The 20103-nt window shown below is 33.4% G+C and overlaps 7 non-coding genes across 7 annotated transcripts; 3 read left to right on the forward strand and 4 right to left on the reverse strand.

Annotated features, from left to right (window-relative positions):
- Positions 1-691: 691 nt before the first annotated feature.
- On the reverse strand, positions 692-764 carry TRNAF-GAA (transfer RNA phenylalanine (anticodon GAA)). The gene has a single exon. It is a non-coding gene; the product is annotated as a tRNA-Phe (tRNA).
- Positions 765-2600: 1836 nt separating this feature from the next.
- On the forward strand, positions 2601-2673 carry TRNAT-UGU (transfer RNA threonine (anticodon UGU)). The gene has a single exon. It is a non-coding gene; the product is annotated as a tRNA-Thr (tRNA).
- Positions 2674-3778: 1105 nt separating this feature from the next.
- On the reverse strand, positions 3779-3866 carry TRNAS-GGA (transfer RNA serine (anticodon GGA)). The gene has a single exon. It is a non-coding gene; the product is annotated as a tRNA-Ser (tRNA).
- An 8224-nt stretch (positions 3867-12090) lies between these two features.
- Positions 12091-12161, reverse strand: TRNAG-GCC (transfer RNA glycine (anticodon GCC)). Its single transcript has one exon. It is a non-coding gene; the product is annotated as a tRNA-Gly (tRNA).
- A 5043-nt stretch (positions 12162-17204) lies between these two features.
- Positions 17205-17276, reverse strand: TRNAT-GGU (transfer RNA threonine (anticodon GGU)). Its single transcript has one exon. It is a non-coding gene; the product is annotated as a tRNA-Thr (tRNA).
- Positions 17277-18217: 941 nt separating this feature from the next.
- TRNAY-GUA (transfer RNA tyrosine (anticodon GUA)) lies at positions 18218-18301 on the forward strand. Its single transcript has one exon. It is a non-coding gene; the product is annotated as a tRNA-Tyr (tRNA).
- Positions 18302-18758: 457 nt separating this feature from the next.
- Positions 18759-18832, forward strand: TRNAD-GUC (transfer RNA aspartic acid (anticodon GUC)). Its single transcript has one exon. It is a non-coding gene; the product is annotated as a tRNA-Asp (tRNA).
- The last annotated feature ends 1271 nt before the right edge of the window (positions 18833-20103 follow it).

The raw sequence follows: 20103 nt of genomic DNA on the forward strand, positions 1-20103 counted from the left end.
TGGAAGTTGCATTCAGATATTATTATGTGAGAAATCACAAAATTCAGAAATAATAGAATGAATAATTATAGGGTTTAAAATAGGATGGATAGGAGTTTCTTAAGATTCTAAAACAAAAACAATACTGAGTTCTTATCAGCCAAGCCAATAAAAGAAATAGGATGAACTGCAAAAATTCTTTATCTTTATAATAAACTAATTCTTTATCTTTATAATAAACTATATAACGTGCACATCACCATCAATTATACGGCCACGAAAAAAAAAACACAAAGAAAAGGGCTCGATTCTATTTTGGTAATCCTTCTCAGATGAATTCTTAATATTCTCACTCCACCCCAGAACTTCGACTTTTAGGTCTTTTAACCAACTAATTAAACCACTCGAATATTATGGAAATAGAAACCTTTTTTTGTATCGCAGAAAAAAAAGGAAAAAAATAGATAAAGAATTCATTATCTATATATCTATATCTATATATATATAGATACTATAGATAAGCGAATATACCTAATAAAAAATTGCATCTATTCTTTAATCATCTAGGAAAAGTATATCTACAGATACCTAAATAGATCAAAGAAATATGTTATGTATCAGAATCTAGAAGAACACAAATTTGTATGAGTATCTATCCCCCATATTCATTAAAATGAATATGGGGGATAGATACTCATACAAATGAATCTTGTGTCAGGAACCAGATTTGAACTGGTGACACGAGGATTTTCAGTCCTCTGCTCTACCAACTGAGCTATCCCGACCATTCTTGAAGCTTAATACTTTGATTTTAAAAGATTTTTAAAATCTATGTTAATGAATCTATATCAACTAAGTAAAAAAAAAGTTTGTAAGTGAGTTTCCGCAGTAATAATTATTTTTTATTGTTAATCGTTAATTACGCATATGAAAATTCCTTGCTAAAAAATAAGATATTAATTTATACATTTCTGATTAAAAAAAATTCTATGTGTTTCACATATATATTTATATCTATTCCAAAACTCGTCCCTTGTCATTATGATAGATAAGAAAATTATGATAGATAGGAAATTGATGAAAATAAAAATTCCAATTTCGTTGGGAAATAATAAATCGAATAAAACACATAAATAAGGACTTCAAGATAGAGAGGATATAGGAAAAAAATTAGAAAATGAAAAAGTATTTTTGGGGATAGAGGGACTTGAACCCTCATGATTTCTTAAGTCGACGGATTTTCCTCTTACTTTCAATTTCATTGTTGTCGGTATTGACATGTAGAATAGGACTCTATCTTTATTCTCATCTGATTTATCAGTTCTTCAAGGGTTTTAGCCGATTATGATGAAGTGAATAATTTCATCAATAAATATTCCATCTTTTCTTCAACTTCGAATTGATTTGATTCACATTTTTCATTTGTGAATATTTTTATCACAAATAGATCTTCAATAATAAAATAAAAAGTAACAAATTGAAAGAGTATTTCAGTATATATATATGTTTCTAAATGTTTATCTTTGATCCATTCCTGTAATTTTGGTGAAAGGATTCTTTTACTAATGCAATAAAAAAAGTCGTCAATTTCGTTTGTTAGAACAGCTTCCATAGAGTCTCTGCACCTATCCCTTTTTTATTATCACTTTCTGAATTTTTATTTGTTTTCAGAAAACAGGATTTGGCTCAGGATTGCCCATTGTGAATTCCAGGGTTTCTCTGAATTTGAAAATTATTACTTGGTAAGTTTCCATACCAAAACTCAATCCAATTAAGTCCGTAGCGTCTACCAATTTCGCCATATCCCCATCTTTTTTTTTATTTGAATCTGATTATAATAGAATGCTTTTTTTTTCATTTCTATTATGAGAATTATGCGGGAACTTTTGAATTCATTAAATACATATTATTTTATTAAATATTAAAAACCCCTTTCTCCAATTTTATAGATTTTATTTCATCTATATTGGATACCTTTATTTGTTTGAATCAGAACTAATTCTAATATCTATATATTAACAATTCAATATACACAGATATAGACCACATATCTACTTATCTTCTATGTACCTACTTATCTTCTTTTTTCATACAATTTAGAATACTCGAATGGTCGATTCTTTTTTTTTTTTTGTTTTTGCTTAAAAAAAAAAAGAAAATAAACAATCCATTTATTCATATACAATTTATATAACTAAAACGAATCTAGTGGCTAAAAAAAACCATTCTTTTAATTGAATATAATATAGAATTAGACATTTACTTAGAAATATGGAATTCCTTAATAAATATTTACTAAAATTTATATTTATTCAAATTTACTTTAAGTACTAATAAATAATCTTTTTGAAAGAAATCAATTTAATAATATATATCTAGAATAGTAGATCGAAATAAATTATATTAAATAAATTATATTAATATAATATTAATTATTATCTTGCACTTTATGTTATCAGATAAAATAAATAATAGAAATAATAAAAATTGGGTTTGATTTTCTATATTTTCTTTCTCTATTTTTGATGTTTGTATTAATTTGAATTTTGTTATAAATAACTAAAAATTGATAACTAAGATCCCATTCAATTCTTCTGCATATGTATATTTCGTTTACATTAGCCGGTTTAGCTCAGAGGTTAGAGCATCGCATTTGTAATGCGATGGTCATCGGTTCGAATCCGATAACCGGCTTTTCTCTATTTGTTTTTTACATAATTGATAATATCTTTTTTAGAAATAAAAAATTGGGAGAGTTCGATCTCTGCGGAAGAAATCAAGAAATTAACCTACTTTTTTGTATTCTTTTATATACAATAAATTCGGATATTGATAAAATTCATCTAATTCTTCTTTGTACTATAAAACTTTAGTAGATTTCGCTTCATTTAGAATTCTATAATATTTTTCATTTCGTTTAGTTTTCATTTCGATTTATAAGATTTTTCATTTTAAAAAAGGAGTTTTTATGTCACGTTACAGAGGACCTCGTTTCAAAAAAATACGTCGTCTAGGATATTTACCAGGACTTACTAGTAAAAGGCCAACAGTCAAAAACGAATTTCGAAATCAATTGCGCTTCAGTAAAAAATCTCAATATCGTATTCGTTTAGAAGAAAAACAAAAATTGCGTTTTCATTATGGTCTTACAGAACGACAATTGCTTAAATACGTTCGTATCTCCGGAAAAGCTAAAGGATCAACTGGTCAGGTTTTATTACAACTACTTGAAATGCGCTTGGATAACATACTTTTTCGATTGGGTATGGCTGCGACTATTCCTCAAGCCCGCCAATTTATAAACCATAGACATGTTTTAGTTAATGGTCGTATAGTGGATATACCAAGTTATCGTTGTAAACCTCAAGATATTATTACAGCAAAGGATGAACAAAAATCTAAAACTCTTATTCAAAATTATTTTGATTCAGCCCCCCATGAGAAATTGCCAAATCATTTGACTGTTCACCCTTTCCAATATAAAGGTTTAATTAATCAAATAATAGATAATAAATGGGTTGGTTTGAAAATAAATGAATTACTGGTTGTAGAATATTATTCTCGTCAAACTTAAACTTAACTAAAATAACAAGAGTTTTTTTTACAAGGATTTTCTGCTATTCATATATCATAGACATGGATATGCGAAAATTTTTATTCCTTGCCCACCCGTTATCCACTATTTTTTGTATTACCGAAAAATGAGGAATATAAAGTTGTCCATATCAACAAACAAATTTGAAATATGAAATAATGGTATGCATTGGGATGAGTAATATTGATGAATTTGGTAAAGATTCGGAAAGAGAGGGATTCGAACCCCCGGTAAACAAAAAGCCTACATAGCAGTTCCAATGCTACGCCTTGAACCACTCGGCCATCTCTCCTATATAATGATGCCCAGAAACCGGTTGAATGTTGAATAGTGAATCAATCCTATTTTTCATAAATGCATAAAACCTATTCAAACTATAAAAATACAAAGTAAAATTAAAAAAAAACCTCCTACAAGGTCTTAGGATAAACAAATTTGATTGATGAGTTCATTTTTACGTTATTTCGCACTGTATTATAATTATACAATTCCTTTATTTGTGGGATTGATTTCTCACACCATGATTAATTAAATTATAGAATGGATTTCTACCTATGCCTAGATCTCGGATAAATGAAAATTTTATAGATAAGACCTTTTCAATTGTAGCCAATATCTTATTACGAATAATTCCGACAACTTCAGGAGAAAAAAGGGCATTCACTTATTACAGAGATGGTGTGATTTGATTCCATTTTTTTTGACCGATTTCGGTCAAAAAAAAATGGAATGGAAAAACCCCACGCGTGTTGAAGGTGAAATTTGTAAATAAAAGGATTAATTCCTTCTGTCGTGTATCCTCGATTAATGAAGCCTTATATGCTTGAATTTTAGGTTTCTAGTATTAAGCGAAAGGTTATACCTATACTTATGGGGTTAGGTCAACCCCAAATTACTAGTACTGATAGGCAACATTGGGAAAGAAGCACTACGCTTGGGAATCAAGGACACGAAAACTTTGTATCTATCTATATCCATGGCTTATCGAGATTGGGACTAACAGGAATGGTTGGGACAATAAATATCCATCTCGTTCATATTTTGGATACCCATAGAACCATCGAAGATTATTGAGGTGACTAATTCCAGGAAATTAAGCAGCGTAGAGGACAAAGAAATTGTTGAAGTTCTTATTTTTTTTTATCAAGTACCTACATACTTAATGTTAAGAAATAATTTTTGACAGGAAGGTTGGCTAGAGATTTATTGTAAAAACACTAGCTCTGTTCAGTTGAGAATGAGAATACTGGAATATTTTTTGATTTGATGGATTTTTCTCATTACACACATAAGGGGGGAGCCGTATGAGATGAAAATCTCACGTACAGTTCTGGAGCGGAGATTCTTTGAACCGAATGACGACCGTAACGGATGTCAGCTCAATCTGAAGGAAATTATGCAGAAGCTTTACAGAATTATTATGAGGCTATGCGACTGGAAATTGATCCCTATGATCGAAGTTATATACTTTATAACATAGGCCTTATTCACACAAGTAACGGAGAACATACTAAAGCTTTGGAATATTATTTTCGGGCGCTCGAACGAAACCCATTTTTACCCCAAGCTTTTAATAATATGGCCGTGATCTGTCATTACGTGCGACTATCTCCACTATAGAAAGAAAAAAGAAAAGAACAAGCAAATCCACAAATTTTAATATAAGAAATATAGAAATATAAATAATTATAAATAAGAAAGGCTTTCTACATATATATATCGTTCAAAACAACGATTTTTATCAGCTGTAGCAAAGAAACTTCATAGAAGTAAAAATATGAAGAAATCGATATGTCTAGATACCCTCTTTTTCTATGGATAAAAGATCTAATTGATAAAGGAAGCATCGTAAGGATCAATTAACACGGTTTTCAATCGATATAATAAAAACTGCTTCCTTATCTCATGATAAATAAAGAAGTCAGGAATCCACTTATGTAATAAAAAGGATCCCCTGGTATTTTGAGCAGCGGTGTAGTATCAAATCCCAAAGATAGAAAGTATTTTCTCTTTACTTATAAGAACTTATAAGATAAGAAAGAAAAAACTTTTACCAAGATTCTATAGAAATGAATCTATCATATATTTTTGTATATGATATATAAAATCGAGATAGTTACCTTTCAGAAAATTAGAATTAGGGCGTTAATGCCAATGCTTGATTCCCTTTTCTGAAGGTAGGAGAAAAGATAAAACTAAAAAAAAAGATGAAATTCTTTGAAATTCTTTATTTATTAGTAAAAATGAAAGTTTGAAACTCATATTAATAATTTCTTTTTTTCTTTTAGTTAACTTCAAGATAATAGAACAAAAAAAGAATTGACTACTGAGCCGTATGAGTCAGGAAATTCTCAAGTACGGTTCTAAGGAAAGGAATTGACTCACCTATTTCGACCGAGGAGAACAGGCCATTCGGCAGGGAGACTCAGAAGTTGCGGAGTCTTGGTTTAATCAAGCCGCTGAATATTGGAAACAAGCTATAGCTCTCACCCCCGGTAATTATATTGCAGCACAGAATTGGTTGAAGATCACAGGGCGTTTTGAATAAGAACACTCTGTTTCTTTTTTTTCTTATATATTTATCTATCTATATAAAGATATAGATAGATAAATATATATTGTTATAAATTCTTGTTTCTTGTCCCTATCAAATTCAAAAATCATTTCTATAGGAACGACCAATCACATAATTTAAATATATCCCTTCTAATTTTGTTCGATTTTGTCTAGTATTTCATAGAAATAAACGAGATGTGGATACAGTAGATAATTTTCTCCTTTTTTCTGTTATTTAAACTAATATTCAATCAAATTAAGAAAAGAGACCTTCAAAAAAAGAAATAAAATATAGGTATATTGCCTAATAATGAATGCTAATGCCTGCTCAATTTGAAATAGAGTACATACTTATACTTTATCTAAAAAAAAAAATAAAATCTAAGGAATAGAATTAGAATAAAATCTGAATACATTTGATTAGGCTGCACGAAAAATTATTGAACTTCCATTCAGAGTTCCCAAAAAGGTCTTAGAAGATTAAAATAGGTCCGTTGAGCGCCTCACTCTTATGTCATAATAGATTCGAACACTTGCCCCGAATTGACTTCGAGATCATAATTGTTCTAGTGAAAAACTAAAGAAATGAAATTTACTAAGATATCCAATACATGAGAGATAGGAGAGAACAAAACTCAATAGAAACATCTCTAATAAGTTCACTAATTCTGTTTTATGTTGGCAGGTCTCTTTGTATGTGTTGTCTGGAAAGAGGAGGACTCAATGATTATTCGTTCACCGGAACCAGAAGTTAAAATTTTGGTAGATAGGGATCCTATAAAAACTTCTTTTGAGGAATGGGCAAAACCTGGTCATTTCTCAAGAACAATAGCTAAGGGACCAGATACTACTACTTGGATCTGGAACCTACATGCTGACGCTCATGATTTTGATAGCCATACTAATGATTTAGAGGAGATTTCCCGAAAAGTTTTTAGTGCGCATTTTGGCCAACTCTCTATCATCTTTCTTTGGCTGAGTGGCATGTATTTTCATGGTGCTCGTTTTTCCAATTATGAGGCATGGTTAAGTGATCCTACTCACATTAGGCCTAGTGCTCAGGTGGTTTGGCCAATAGTGGGTCAAGAAATATTGAATGGTGATGTAGGGGGGGGGTTCCGAGGAATACAAATAACCTCTGGTTTTTTTCAGATTTGGAGAGCATCTGGAATAACTAATGAATTACAACTCTATTGTACTGCAATTGGTGCATTGGTCTTTGCAGCCTTAATGCTTTTTGCTGGTTGGTTTCATTATCACAAAGCTGCTCCAAAATTGGCTTGGTTCCAAGATGTAGAATCTATGTTGAATCACCATTTGACAGGGCTCCTAGGGTTGGGGTCTCTTTCTTGGGCAGGACATCAAATACATGTATCTTTACCGATTAACCAATTTCTAAATGCTGCAGTAGATCCCAAAGAGATACCACTTCCTCATGAATTTATCCTAAATCGGGATCTTTTGGCTCAACTTTATCCGAGTTTTTCCGAGGGAGCAACCCCATTTTTTACCTTGAATTGGTCAAAATACGGAGAATTTCTTACTTTTCGTGGAGGATTAGATCCAGTAACTGGAGGTTTATGGCTGACCGATATTATACACCATCATTTAGCTATTGCAATTCTTTTCTTGATAGCGGGTCACATGTATAGGACCAACTGGGGTATTGGTCACAATATAAAAGACATTTTAGAGGCACATAAAGGTCCATTTACAGGCCAGGGTCATAAAGGTATATATGAGATTCTAACAACGTCATGGCATGCTCAATTATCTATTAATCTAGCTATGTTAGGCTCTTTGACCATTGTTGTAGCTCACCATATGTATTCTATGCCTCCTTATCCATACCTAGCTACTGACTATGGTACACAACTGTCATTGTTTACACATCACATGTGGATTGGTGGATTTCTCATAGTCGGTGCTGCTGCGCATGCAGCGATTTTTATGGTAAGAGATTATGATCCGACTATTCGATACAACGATCTATTAGATCGTGTCCTTAGACATCGTGATTCAATCATATCACATCTTAACTGGGTATGTATCTTTTTAGGTTTTCACAGTTTTGGTTTGTATATTCATAATGATACCATGAGCGCATTAGGGCGCCCTCAAGATATGTTTTCAGATACTGCTATACAATTACAGCCGATCTTTGCTCAATGGATACAAAATACCCACGCTTTAGCACCTGGCACAACAGCCCCAGGTGCAGCAACAAGTACCAGTTTGACTTGGGGAGGTGAAAATTTAGTAGCAGTGGGCGGTAAAGTTGCTTTGTTACCTATTCCTTTAGGAACTGCGGATTTTTTGGTCCATCATATTCATGCATTTACAATTCATGTAACAGTATTGATACTCTTAAAGGGTGTTCTATTTGCTCGTAGTTCACGATTGATACCGGATAAAGCAAATCTAGGTTTTCGTTTCCCTTGTGATGGACCTGGAAGAGGGGGGACATGCCAAGTATCCGCTTGGGATCATGTCTTCTTAGGACTATTTTGGATGTACAATTCAATTTCCGTAGTTATATTCCATTTCAGTTGGAAAATGCAGTCAGATGTTTGGGGTAGTATAAGTGATCAAGGGATAGTAACTCATATCACAGGAGGAAATTTTGCGCAGAGTTCCATTACCATTAATGGGTGGCTTCGTGATTTCTTATGGGCGCAGGCATCCCAGGTAATTCAGTCTTATGGTTCTTCATTATCTGCATATGGTCTTTTTTTCTTGGGTGCACATTTTGTATGGGCTTTTAGTTTAATGTTTCTATTCAGCGGGCGTGGTTATTGGCAAGAACTTATTGAATCCATTGTTTGGGCTCATAATAAATTAAAAGTTGCTCCTGCTACTCAGCCCAGAGCCTTGAGCATTGTACAAGGACGTGCTGTAGGAGTAACACATTACCTTCTAGGTGGAATTGCCACAACATGGGCATTCTTCTTAGCAAGAATTATTGCAGTAGGATAATAGCTAGGAGGATTTGAAAATCATTATGGCATTAAGATTTCCAAGCTTTAGTCAAGGCTTAGCTCAAGACCCCACTACTCGTCGTATTTGGTTTGGTATTGCTACCGCACATGACTTCGAAAGTCATGATGATATTACTGAGGAACGTCTTTATCAGAATATTTTTGCTTCTCATTTCGGGCAATTAGCAATCATTTTTCTGTGGACTTCCGGGAATCTCTTTCATGTAGCTTGGCAAGGTAATTTTGAGACATGGGTACAGGATCCTTTACATGTAAGACCTATTGCTCATGCAATTTGGGATCCTCATTTTGGTCAACCAGCTGTAGAAGCTTTTACTCGAGGGGGTGCTCTAGGTCCTGTTAATATAGCCTATTCTGGTGTTTATCAGTGGTGGTATACAATCGGTTTACGTACTAATGGGGATCTTTATACTGGAGCTATTTTTCTATTAATACTTTCTATTATATCTTTAATAGCAGGTTGGTTACACCTACAACCAACAATGGAAACCGAGTGTTTCGTGGTTTAAAAATGCCGAATCCCGCCTCAATCATCATTTGTCAGGACTATTCGGAGTAAGTTCCTTGGCTTGGACAGGGCATTTAGTTCATGTTGCTATTCCGGGGTCCAGGGGGGAATCCGTTCGATGGAACAATTTATTAGATATCTTGCCGCACCCCGAGGGATTAGGTCCATTTTTTACAGGTCAGTGGAATCTTTATGCTCAAAACCCAGATTCCAATAATCATATATTTGGTACCCCTCAAGGAGCAGGAACTGCTATTCTAACACTTCTCGGAGGATTTCATCCGCAAACTCAAAGTTTATGGTTAACTGATATTGCACACCATCATTTGGCTATTGCGTTTATTTTTCTAGTTGCTGGCCATATGTATAGAACTAATTTCGGGATTGGTCACAGTATTAAAGATCTTTTAGAAGCACATACTCCTCCGGGGGGTAGATTGGGGCGTGGGCATAAGGGTCTTTATGATACAATCAATAATTCAATTCATTTTCAATTAGGTCTTGCTCTAGCCTCTTTAGGGGTTATTACTTCCTTGGTAGCACAACACATGTACTCTTTACCTGCTTATGCGTTTATAGCGCAAGACTTTACTACTCAAGCTGCCTTATATACTCATCATCAATATATAGCAGGCTTCATTATGACAGGGGCTTTTGCTCATGGAGCTATCTTTTTTATTAGAGATTATAATCCAGAGCAGAATCAAGATAATGTCTTGGCAAGAATGTTAGACCATAAAGAAGCTATCATATCCCACTTAAGTTGGGCTAGCCTCTTTCTGGGGTTCCATACTCTGGGACTTTATGTCCATAACGATGTCATGCTTGCTTTTGGTACTCCGGAGAAACAAATTTTGATTGAACCTATATTTGCCCAATGGATACAATCTGCTCATGGTAAAACTTCCTATGGGTTCGATATACTTTTATCTTCAACGAACAGTCCGGCGTTCAATGCGGGACGAAGCATATGGTTGCCTGGTTGGTTAAACGCTGTAAATGAGAATAGTAATTCTCTATTCTTAACAATAGGGCCTGGAGACTTCTTGGTTCATCATGCTATTGCTCTTGGTTTACATACAACTACTTTGATTTTAGTAAAAGGTGCTTTGGATGCGCGTGGTTCTAAGTTAATGCCTGATAAAAAAGATTTTGGTTATAGTTTTCCTTGTGATGGCCCGGGACGAGGCGGAACTTGTGATATTTCCGCTTGGGACGCATTTTATTTGGCAGTTTTCTGGATGTTAAATACCATTGGATGGGTTACTTTTTATTGGCATTGGAAACACATTACACTATGGCAGGGTAATATTTCACAGTTTAATGAATCTTCTACCTATTTGATGGGATGGTTAAGAGATTATCTATGGTTGAACTCTTCACAACTTATCAATGGATATAACCCTTTTGGTATGAATAGTTTATCAGTCTGGGCATGGATGTTCTTGTTTGGACATCTTGTTTGGGCTACTGGATTTATGTTCTTAATTTCTTGGCGCGGATATTGGCAGGAATTGATTGAAACTTTGGCATGGGCTCATGAACGTACACCTTTGGCTAATTTGATTCGATGGAGAGATAAACCAGTGGCTCTTTCCATTGTGCAAGCAAGATTGGTTGGACTAGCCCACTTTTCCGTAGGTTATATATTTACTTATGCAGCCTTCTTAATTGCCTCTACATCGGGCAAATTCGGTTAATTGAATTCTTTATTATATATATCTGGCAAGAATCTCATTTCCTTCTATAGGGAAGAGAAGCCACTTATACATCTAGGATCCGACTTCTATCATTGATGCTAATAGCAAATTAACCATTATGGCAAGGAAAAGTGTTATTCAGAGGGAAAAGAAGAGACAAAAATTGGAACAGAAATATCATTTGATTCGCCGATCCTCAAAAAAAGAAATAAGCAAAGTTCCGTCGTTAAGTGAGAAATGGGAAATTCATGGAAAATTAGAATCACTACCGCGTAATAGTGCACCTATACGTCTTCATCGACGTTGTTTTTCGACCGGAAGACCGAGAGCTAATTATCGAGACTTTGGATTATCTGGACACATACTTCGGGAAATGGTTCATGCATGTTTCTTGCCGGGTGCAACAAGATCCAGTTGGTAAGGATTTCCAATTATCTTCATTTTTTTCATTTTATTATCAGCGATCATAGGAGGGTCCCTTTACCGTTATGTATAAATGGTTTATTCTATTTATATAGATATGGTAAAGGGACGCATTCCATCTTTGTTTTTGTTCATTAGTTATCAATTCTTTTCTTTATCGCGGAGTAGAGCAACTTGGTAGCTCGCAAGGCTCATAACCTTGAGGTTACGGGTTCAAATCCCGTCTCCGCAACTTTTTGAATTTGATAAAAAAACAAGGTTTCAAGAAGAAGGGCATTATACGCAGTAAATTCTATGGCATTTTTCATACTATGACTATTAAATACATAGGGCGGATAGCGGGAATCGAACCCGCGTCTTCTCCTTGGCAAAGAGAAATTTTACCATTCGACTATATCCGCGTTTTCATTGTACTTGATATGCGATTCTATTTATACAGAGATGGGCCTGATATTCTATATAGGGATATAGGGATAATGAAAAAGAAATTTAGATAATAGATATTGTCTCCCAAATAAAATATTTTCTATTACTATTCATTTTTATCAAGAATTCCCATTTCTATTATTACATTTCTATTATTATATATGGTTTTTTTCTATATATCTATATAATTGAATTGAAATTATCATTCTATCGAATATTTTGATTTACTTTTTTCTTAAAAAAGTAAGTTCCTATTAATAAAAAATTATATTTATCTATATAGAGATACAGATAGATATTCTATATTATTAAATACTAGACGACGTATAAATAGATTTATAGTATTTCATTTGAATATTCTATTCATATCATATTAATATGAATAGAATATTCAAATGAAATTCAAATTTTTATAGTTCATTTTTTCTATTTTATTTCTTTTAGTTTCACAATGTACCACCATATAAGTATAAGATATAAGATTTTTCCAATAGAAGAAGTTTACTCCCCCTTAGAATGTAATGTGTTATAGTTTTCTTTTTTTTTTTTAGGAACTGATCTATTCCCTTTATGGCTGACAATCCGAAAGAATTCTGAGGGAGGGGTCATTTCATTTTTAATCTAGAATAAAAAGAACTTCAAGAAATGAGAGAATTAAGAATACCCACTAGAAACACTAATCCAATCCATAATGATGTACCGGAAAATAGAACATTTTTGTTATTTGACCAACCTTCAGGAGAAGCAAATACAACAGGTACACTAATCAATAAAATAAATGAAATAGCAATTAATGCAAAAACAGCTAATTGGAAAGCAATAGTCATGTTTCTAATCCTCCAATTTACCAACAAAAGAACTTTACCATTTGATCCCTCAACCCCTGGATGCCTTTCTTAATATTCATTGAAAAAAAAATTTGTAAATGGAAAAACGCAGAAGGGTTTTATCATGAATTCATTGATTTTGTTTATTATCAACCCTTTTGAGGCTTGGATCGAGGATAGTTTTTTTACTTCACAAAAAGGCATGCTGGATTTTGTACCTATATACATACCGATAGAAAACTAAACCAATAAATTCACATTGAATATCTTTCCTATGGGTCGATAAAAGGGTATCAATTCAAATACTCATGGTCTACTCAGTGGAATAAAGATAAAAAAATATATATATTAGCTTTTGGAGAGATGGCTGAGTGGTTGATAGCCCCGGTCTTGAAAACCGGTATAGTTTGAAACAAAGAATTATCGAGGGTTCGAATCCCTCTCTCTCCTTTTTCTCGATGAATAGATTTGTTTATTTTCTTAGTTTCTATCGAATCTTTTTTTCGGACTGGGCTATATATCCTCAACATCCCGAAAAAAAGATTCGATAGAAACTAAGAAAATAGGAAAATAAATTCTTCTTTACGACTCGCTCTACTCAACCAAATATTTATAGTAAAAAAAAGGGATTTCTACTTCATTGGATCTCACGTCTCAATTAAGAGGAGTCATGGAAAGAACAGGTTCAAAATCGCGATCAATTCCTTTTTCAAATCCTGCGGCAGCTGCGCGAGCTCTTCCCGCGTGCCATAAATGGCCTACAAATAGAAAGAATCCTAGAACAAAATGAGAAGTAGCTAACCAACTTCTAGGAGAAACATAATTGACTGCATTAATCTCTGTAGCTACGCCACCCACGGAATTTAATGAACCTAAAGGAGCATGAGTCATATATTCCGCAGAACGACGTTCTTGCCAAGGCTGTATATCTTTTTTCAGTCTACTCAAGTCTAAACCATTAGGACCCCTTAGAGGTTCTAACCAAGGAGCACGCAAATCCCAAAAACGCATAGTTTCTCCGCCAAAAATAACTTCTCCAGTCGGGGAACGCATTAGATATTTACCTAAACCTGTAGGTCCTTGAGCAGATCCTACATTAGCCCCAAGACGTTGGTCTCTAACTAGAAAAGTAAATGCTTGAGCTTGAGAAGCTTCTGGACCAGTGGGCCCATAAAACTCACTAGGATAAGCGGTATTATTAAACCAGACAAAGCAACAAGCAATAAAACCAAAAACAGATAAAGCACCTAAACTATAAGATAAGTAAGCTTCTCCAGACCATACAAGTGCACGCCGAGCCCATGCAAAGGGTTTGGTTAAGATATGCCAGATTCCACCAAGTATACAAATGGAACCCAACCATACATGCCCTCCAATAATATCTTCCAAATCGTCCACACTAACAATCCACCCTTCGCCCCCAAAAGGCGATTTTAATAAATATCCAAATAGAATACTTGGACTAAGGGTCAAATTGGTTATTTTTCTTACATCTCCCCCCCCCGGAGCCCATGTATCATATATACCTCCAAAATAAAGAGCCTTGAATACTAGAAGAAAAGCACCTATACCTAACAAGATTAAGTGAATACCCAAAATTGTAGTCATTTTATTTCTATCTTTCCATACATAACCGAAGAACGGAAAAGATTCTTCAAGAGTCTCAGGTCCCAGAAGTGCATGATAAATACCGCCAAAGCCCAATACTGCAGAGGAAATTAAGTGAAGTACTCCAGACACAAAGTATGGAAAAGTGTCTATAACTTCCCCCCCAGGACCTACTCCCCAACCTAGAGTAGCTAGGTGGGGAAGCAAAATTAAACCTTGTTCATACATGGGCTTCTCGGGTACGAAATGAGCCACTTCAAAAAGGTTCATTGCTCCGGCCCAGAATACTATTAATCCAGCATGGGCTACATGGGCCCCTAATAGTTTACCAGATAAATTGATAAGTCGGGCATTCCCGGCCCACCAAGCGAAACCGGTAGTTTCCTGGTCACGACCAGTTAAAGCTAAAGTTCCATTAAAGAGCGTTTCCACGTGGTAGAACCTCCTCAGGGAATATAAGGTTTTCATGAGGCTGATCTTGAGCTGCCATCCACGCACGAATACCTTCGTTTAAGAGAATATTTTTTGTGTAGAAAGTCTCAAATTCAGGATCTTCCGCTGCGCGGATTTCTTGAGAAACGAAGTCATAAGCACGTAGGTTCAGGGCCAAACCGACTACCCCAAGAGCACTCATCCATAAACCAGTTACTGGTACAAATAACATAAAGAAATGTAACCAACGTTTATTGGAAAAAGCAACCCCAAAGATTTGGGACCAAAAGCGATTAGCAGTAACCATTGAATAAGTTTCTTCAGCTTGGGTTGGGTTAAAAGCACGGAATGTATTTGCGCCATCACCATCTTCAAATAAAGTATTTTCTACGGTTGCACCATGAATAGCGCATAGTAGTGCAGCGCCCAATACACCAGCAACTCCCATCATATGAAATGGGTTTAATGTCCAATTATGAAATCCTTGGAAAAAGAGGATGAATCGAAATATAGCTGCTACACCAAAACTTGGAGCAAAGAACCAACCAGACTGACCCAGTGGATAAATAAGGAATACAGAAACAAAAACAGCAATTGGACCTGAGAATGCGATTGCATTATAAGGTCGCAATTGAACAGATCGAGCAAGTTCAAATTGACGTAACATGAAACCTATTAATCCGAAAGCACCGTGGAGAGCAACAAAAGTCCACAGACCGCCTAACTGACACCAACGGGTAAAATCTCCCTGTGCTTCAGGACCCCACAGTAACAACAAAGAGTGTGCTAAACTATTAGCGGGAGTGGAAACTGCAGCGGTTAAGAAGTTGCAGCCTTCTAAATAAGAACTTGCCAAGCCGTGAGTATACCATGAAGTTACAAAGGTCGTACCTGTAAACCAACCCCCCAAGGCGAAATAGGCGCAAGGAAAGAGTAATAGACCGGACCAACCCACAAAAACGAAACGGTCCCTCCGCAACCAGTCATCCATAATATCAAATAAATCATTTTCATCTTTGGTAAATTTACCAAGAGCTATAGTCATAGCGATCCTCCTATTCAACTACTTCAACCATTTCCCAACACCTCATAGAGCATTTTCAGAGATGGGACGGACCTTGATCATTTATCTCTATTCATTTCTCTCTCTATATATATATAGAATATATAAGTATACTTTCCCTTGTTTTCTAATCGGTTTCGAATAAAAAATCATTTATGGGTCTATTGATATCTAGGGCAAATCCATGAACTCGATGTGGTTATTCCTTATCTATTCTTAAAAATCTTCCAAGTCATCAATCATAAAATCTGCTATGACTCCAAAATCCGATAGAAATTTTTTTTTCAGAACTGTTCAAGAAACAAATGATCCCCTGTTTCACTTCTTATACCTAGCGGATCTTCAGACATATTTCTCTCCTTTCATCAAAGAAACTTATTCTTGAAGTTTGGTTGTGAATTGACTTCTATTTTGTCTAGGAAACTACTGTAGGATCATAGGTTTTCTAAATTTCTATTTCATTTACAGTTTTTTCTTTAGTATTTCATTTTTTTTTATAAATACTATAATAAAAAGAAAAAACTGTAAATGAAAGTTTTTGTCTCATATATATGAATTGCTGGAAAAATATCGTACACATCGATATGAAAAGAAACTATTTGATATGTGAAGACATAATTTAATGTATTTTTCTATTATTTCTATAAGATTCTATCTAATCTTATAGAAATAATAGAAATTTATGGAAAAAAATATGTTTCATTTTAATTTTAAAAAAACTTGTTTGGTGGAACTTGAAATTCGTATTAAGGCCCTTCTGAGTAAAGAAAAGGCATAACCTTTTTTCTTAGTTCAGAAACAAGAAGATTTCATTGGAAATATTCAGAGATTCTTAGGGAGTCTAAACGAAAAAAGTCTTAAAAAGAAAAAAAATTGTTCGAATTGAATCTTTATCAAATTTGAATATCAGAATAGTAGATATAAATATAATTCAACGGGTTAGGTCCACTTACTTTTTTTTATTTTTCCATTATTGAATTTTACACTTTTTCTTTTTTATTACAAATAGAAACTTTTTCAAAATATCAAGAATCTTTTTATTCTTCCTTCAAATAGAAAGACTATTGCTTTTGAAAAAAAAAGTAAAAAGCCCCTTATCGGATTTGAACCGATGACTTACGCCTTACCATGGCGTTACTCTACCACTGAGTTAAAAGGGCCCTTTTTCTTTCTTTCAATTTCTAAATAAGGAACTAGCATGACTAGTACATATATTTGTTACTGTGTATACTTATTCTATAAATTTATATAAATTATTTCTATAAATTTATATAAATTATATAAATTAAATGATATAAATGGGATTAGAATACATGTACATCAATATCTATTATTTGTATAATGACTCATCAAAGAACAAAAAATTGGATTTACCTAGTGAATAGAATATAGTTAAAAAAAAGAATTGATTAAGATTGGATTTGATCCATATCAAATATATTATTTCAAAATGGATTCTTGAAGTCATTCTAATCATAACACTAAATTCTTTTTATTGATACATAAATGTACTCACAAAATAAAATATTTCATCGAAACATTGATAAAATCGAATCATTGATAAAATGGATTCAATATGTTCTGTCCCTAAACCAAATTTTTATTTTTTTATTGAAAAATTCTATTTTCCAAAGTTTTTTTTCTTAGTATTAGATATAAATCTACCTATCGAATCTTAGTATTAGTAATAAATGATAGAAATGAAGTTTTAACCTCTCGTCCTTTGCAACAAACGAATCATTCCTGTGAAGAATTTTCTCTTTATTGGAACATTACTTCTTTTTTTTTCTTATTATGACTGGAATAAAAAAATTTAGAAATATAAATGATTAATAAAAAATTTCTATGGAATTATGAAAGAACGAAAAATATTTTTTTTTATCGAATCATATCATTATATTGACAATTGCAAAAAACTGTTCATACTATGAACGTAGTATAATGGCGGTCGGGCAAGTATGCCCCCATCGTCTAGTGGTTCAGGACATCTCTCTTTCAAGGAGGCAGCGGGGATTCGACTTCCCCTGGGGGTAGGGTGTTACGAAAGGAAGTTGATCAAAAATTTTCAATAAAAACTGAAATGTATTCTTCCTATTGTGCTGGGTCGATGCCCGAGCGGTTAATGGGGACGGACTGTAAATTCGTTGGCAATATGTCTACGCTGGTTCAAATCCAGCTCGGCCCAAGAATTTGCCGATCCACTATGAAATTCTATAACCCATTTATAGTTCTCTGGAAATGACTGATGTGCTATGATACGGAAGAATCAAAATATTAAACATATCTAAGGTTATTTCTTTTTTTTCTGTATTCCATATTTCTTTCCACAAATTCAAAATCTTGTTAATAATCGGTATTCATGTCAAGATCTGTAAGTAGAAAATATAAGGAAAAATTGAAAAAAAAAATATTTTTTTTTCATTGATTCAATTTTCAATCGATTTGTTAATAGAATAAGAATAAGAAACGGATTACGAGTAATTTGTGTCGATCTCACTAAAGTGGATATCGATATACATATCAATATATAAAAAAATGCGCTTTTTTCATTTACAACAAAAAGGTTCGAATCCGAAATAGAAAAAGAAAAGGTTTGACAGAAACGGTCCGTAAAAATATTTATACAGTACACCCCTTTCCCTGGGATTGTAGTTCAATTGGTCAGAGCACCGCCCTGTCAAGGCGGAAGCTGCGGGTTCGAGCCCCGTCAATCCCGTTGGATATAAATCCAAAAAAATAAAAAATAAATTCCTTTTTTGTGTATTTGTAGGGAATCAAATTGATAAACAAAATTTTATTTGGGGCCCCCCCCTGCTTTTTCATTTGTTTCGCCGAAAAAGGAAGGAAAGGGATTTTGGACTTTCATCAAGAATAAATGTTTTTTTGTTTTATTTAGTATGGATAAAAGATCTTCCTATGTTATACTATTTCATGAGTTGATTTGATAGCTCAGATTTTGTGATTCATGATATTGATCCGATTTGATATCATTGAAATCCAATTTATACCATTGTTGAAAGATTGAACATTTCTATGGGATTAAATCCCGAATTTTTTTTTTAGAAATTTAAGAGAAATAGAACATAATAAAGATTATGGAAGTAAATATTCTCGCATTTATTGCTACTGCACTGTTTATTCTAGTTCCTACTGCTTTTTTACTTATAATTTATGTAAAAACGGTAAGTAAAAGTGACTAATTTCACTGAAATATGATTTCTTCATTTTTATGAATGATTTAAAAAAATGATCGTACAATCAGCGTAATCCAGATAGTAGAAATCAATTTGATTTCTACTATCTGAGAATTGCGTCCAATTTTTTTTTTCAGATTCTTTTTACAAACAATTCCGGTATCTTAGGAAAAAAAGGGGGTAAAAAAACAGGAATGGTTATTACACGGTCCGCCATTTTCCATATATATATATATCTATATAACCAGGTTAAGCGTCAGTTCATCGAAATAGAAATTTTAAGAAAAATTTGATTGGAATAGGAATCCATTTCTTCTTCTTTTTGATTCCCTTGTTTTTCTCAAAATAGGAATATGGGAATAATGAAAATATTTGTTTGATTGAAAGAGTATTTTCAATTCCTATAAGATACATAGAATACATTACACTACTAAAATATAATAGAATCAAGATAGATTTTCTATTTGAACTCAATTAATTAGTATTAGTTTAAATGAAATATTTTCATTCAATAGTTTCGAAATTCAAAAATTCAGGTAGAAATCAACAAGGTTACTTGGATCCCTTAACTCAATTTTTAGTATCCCTATAGCCCACTTCTTCCCCATACTACGAGGGAAAGGGAAAATGAAAAAACTACCATTAAAGCAGCCCAAGCAATACTTACTATATCCATGTAAATTTTGTCTCCTATCTCTATAAATATGAAGGAACTATTTCATTATTTTTTCAAATTTTTTATTCTATTCTTTTTTTTGTATTATTCGCTAAAAATACTATACTATAATAGTGG

This window comes from Vigna unguiculata, unplaced genomic scaffold, assembly GCF_037176805.1.
Source record: "Vigna unguiculata cultivar grain cowpea cultivar isolate G323 ecotype 2 unplaced genomic scaffold, ASM3717680v1 ptg000317l, whole genome shotgun sequence".
NCBI lineage: Eukaryota > Viridiplantae > Streptophyta > Magnoliopsida > Fabales > Fabaceae > Vigna > Vigna unguiculata.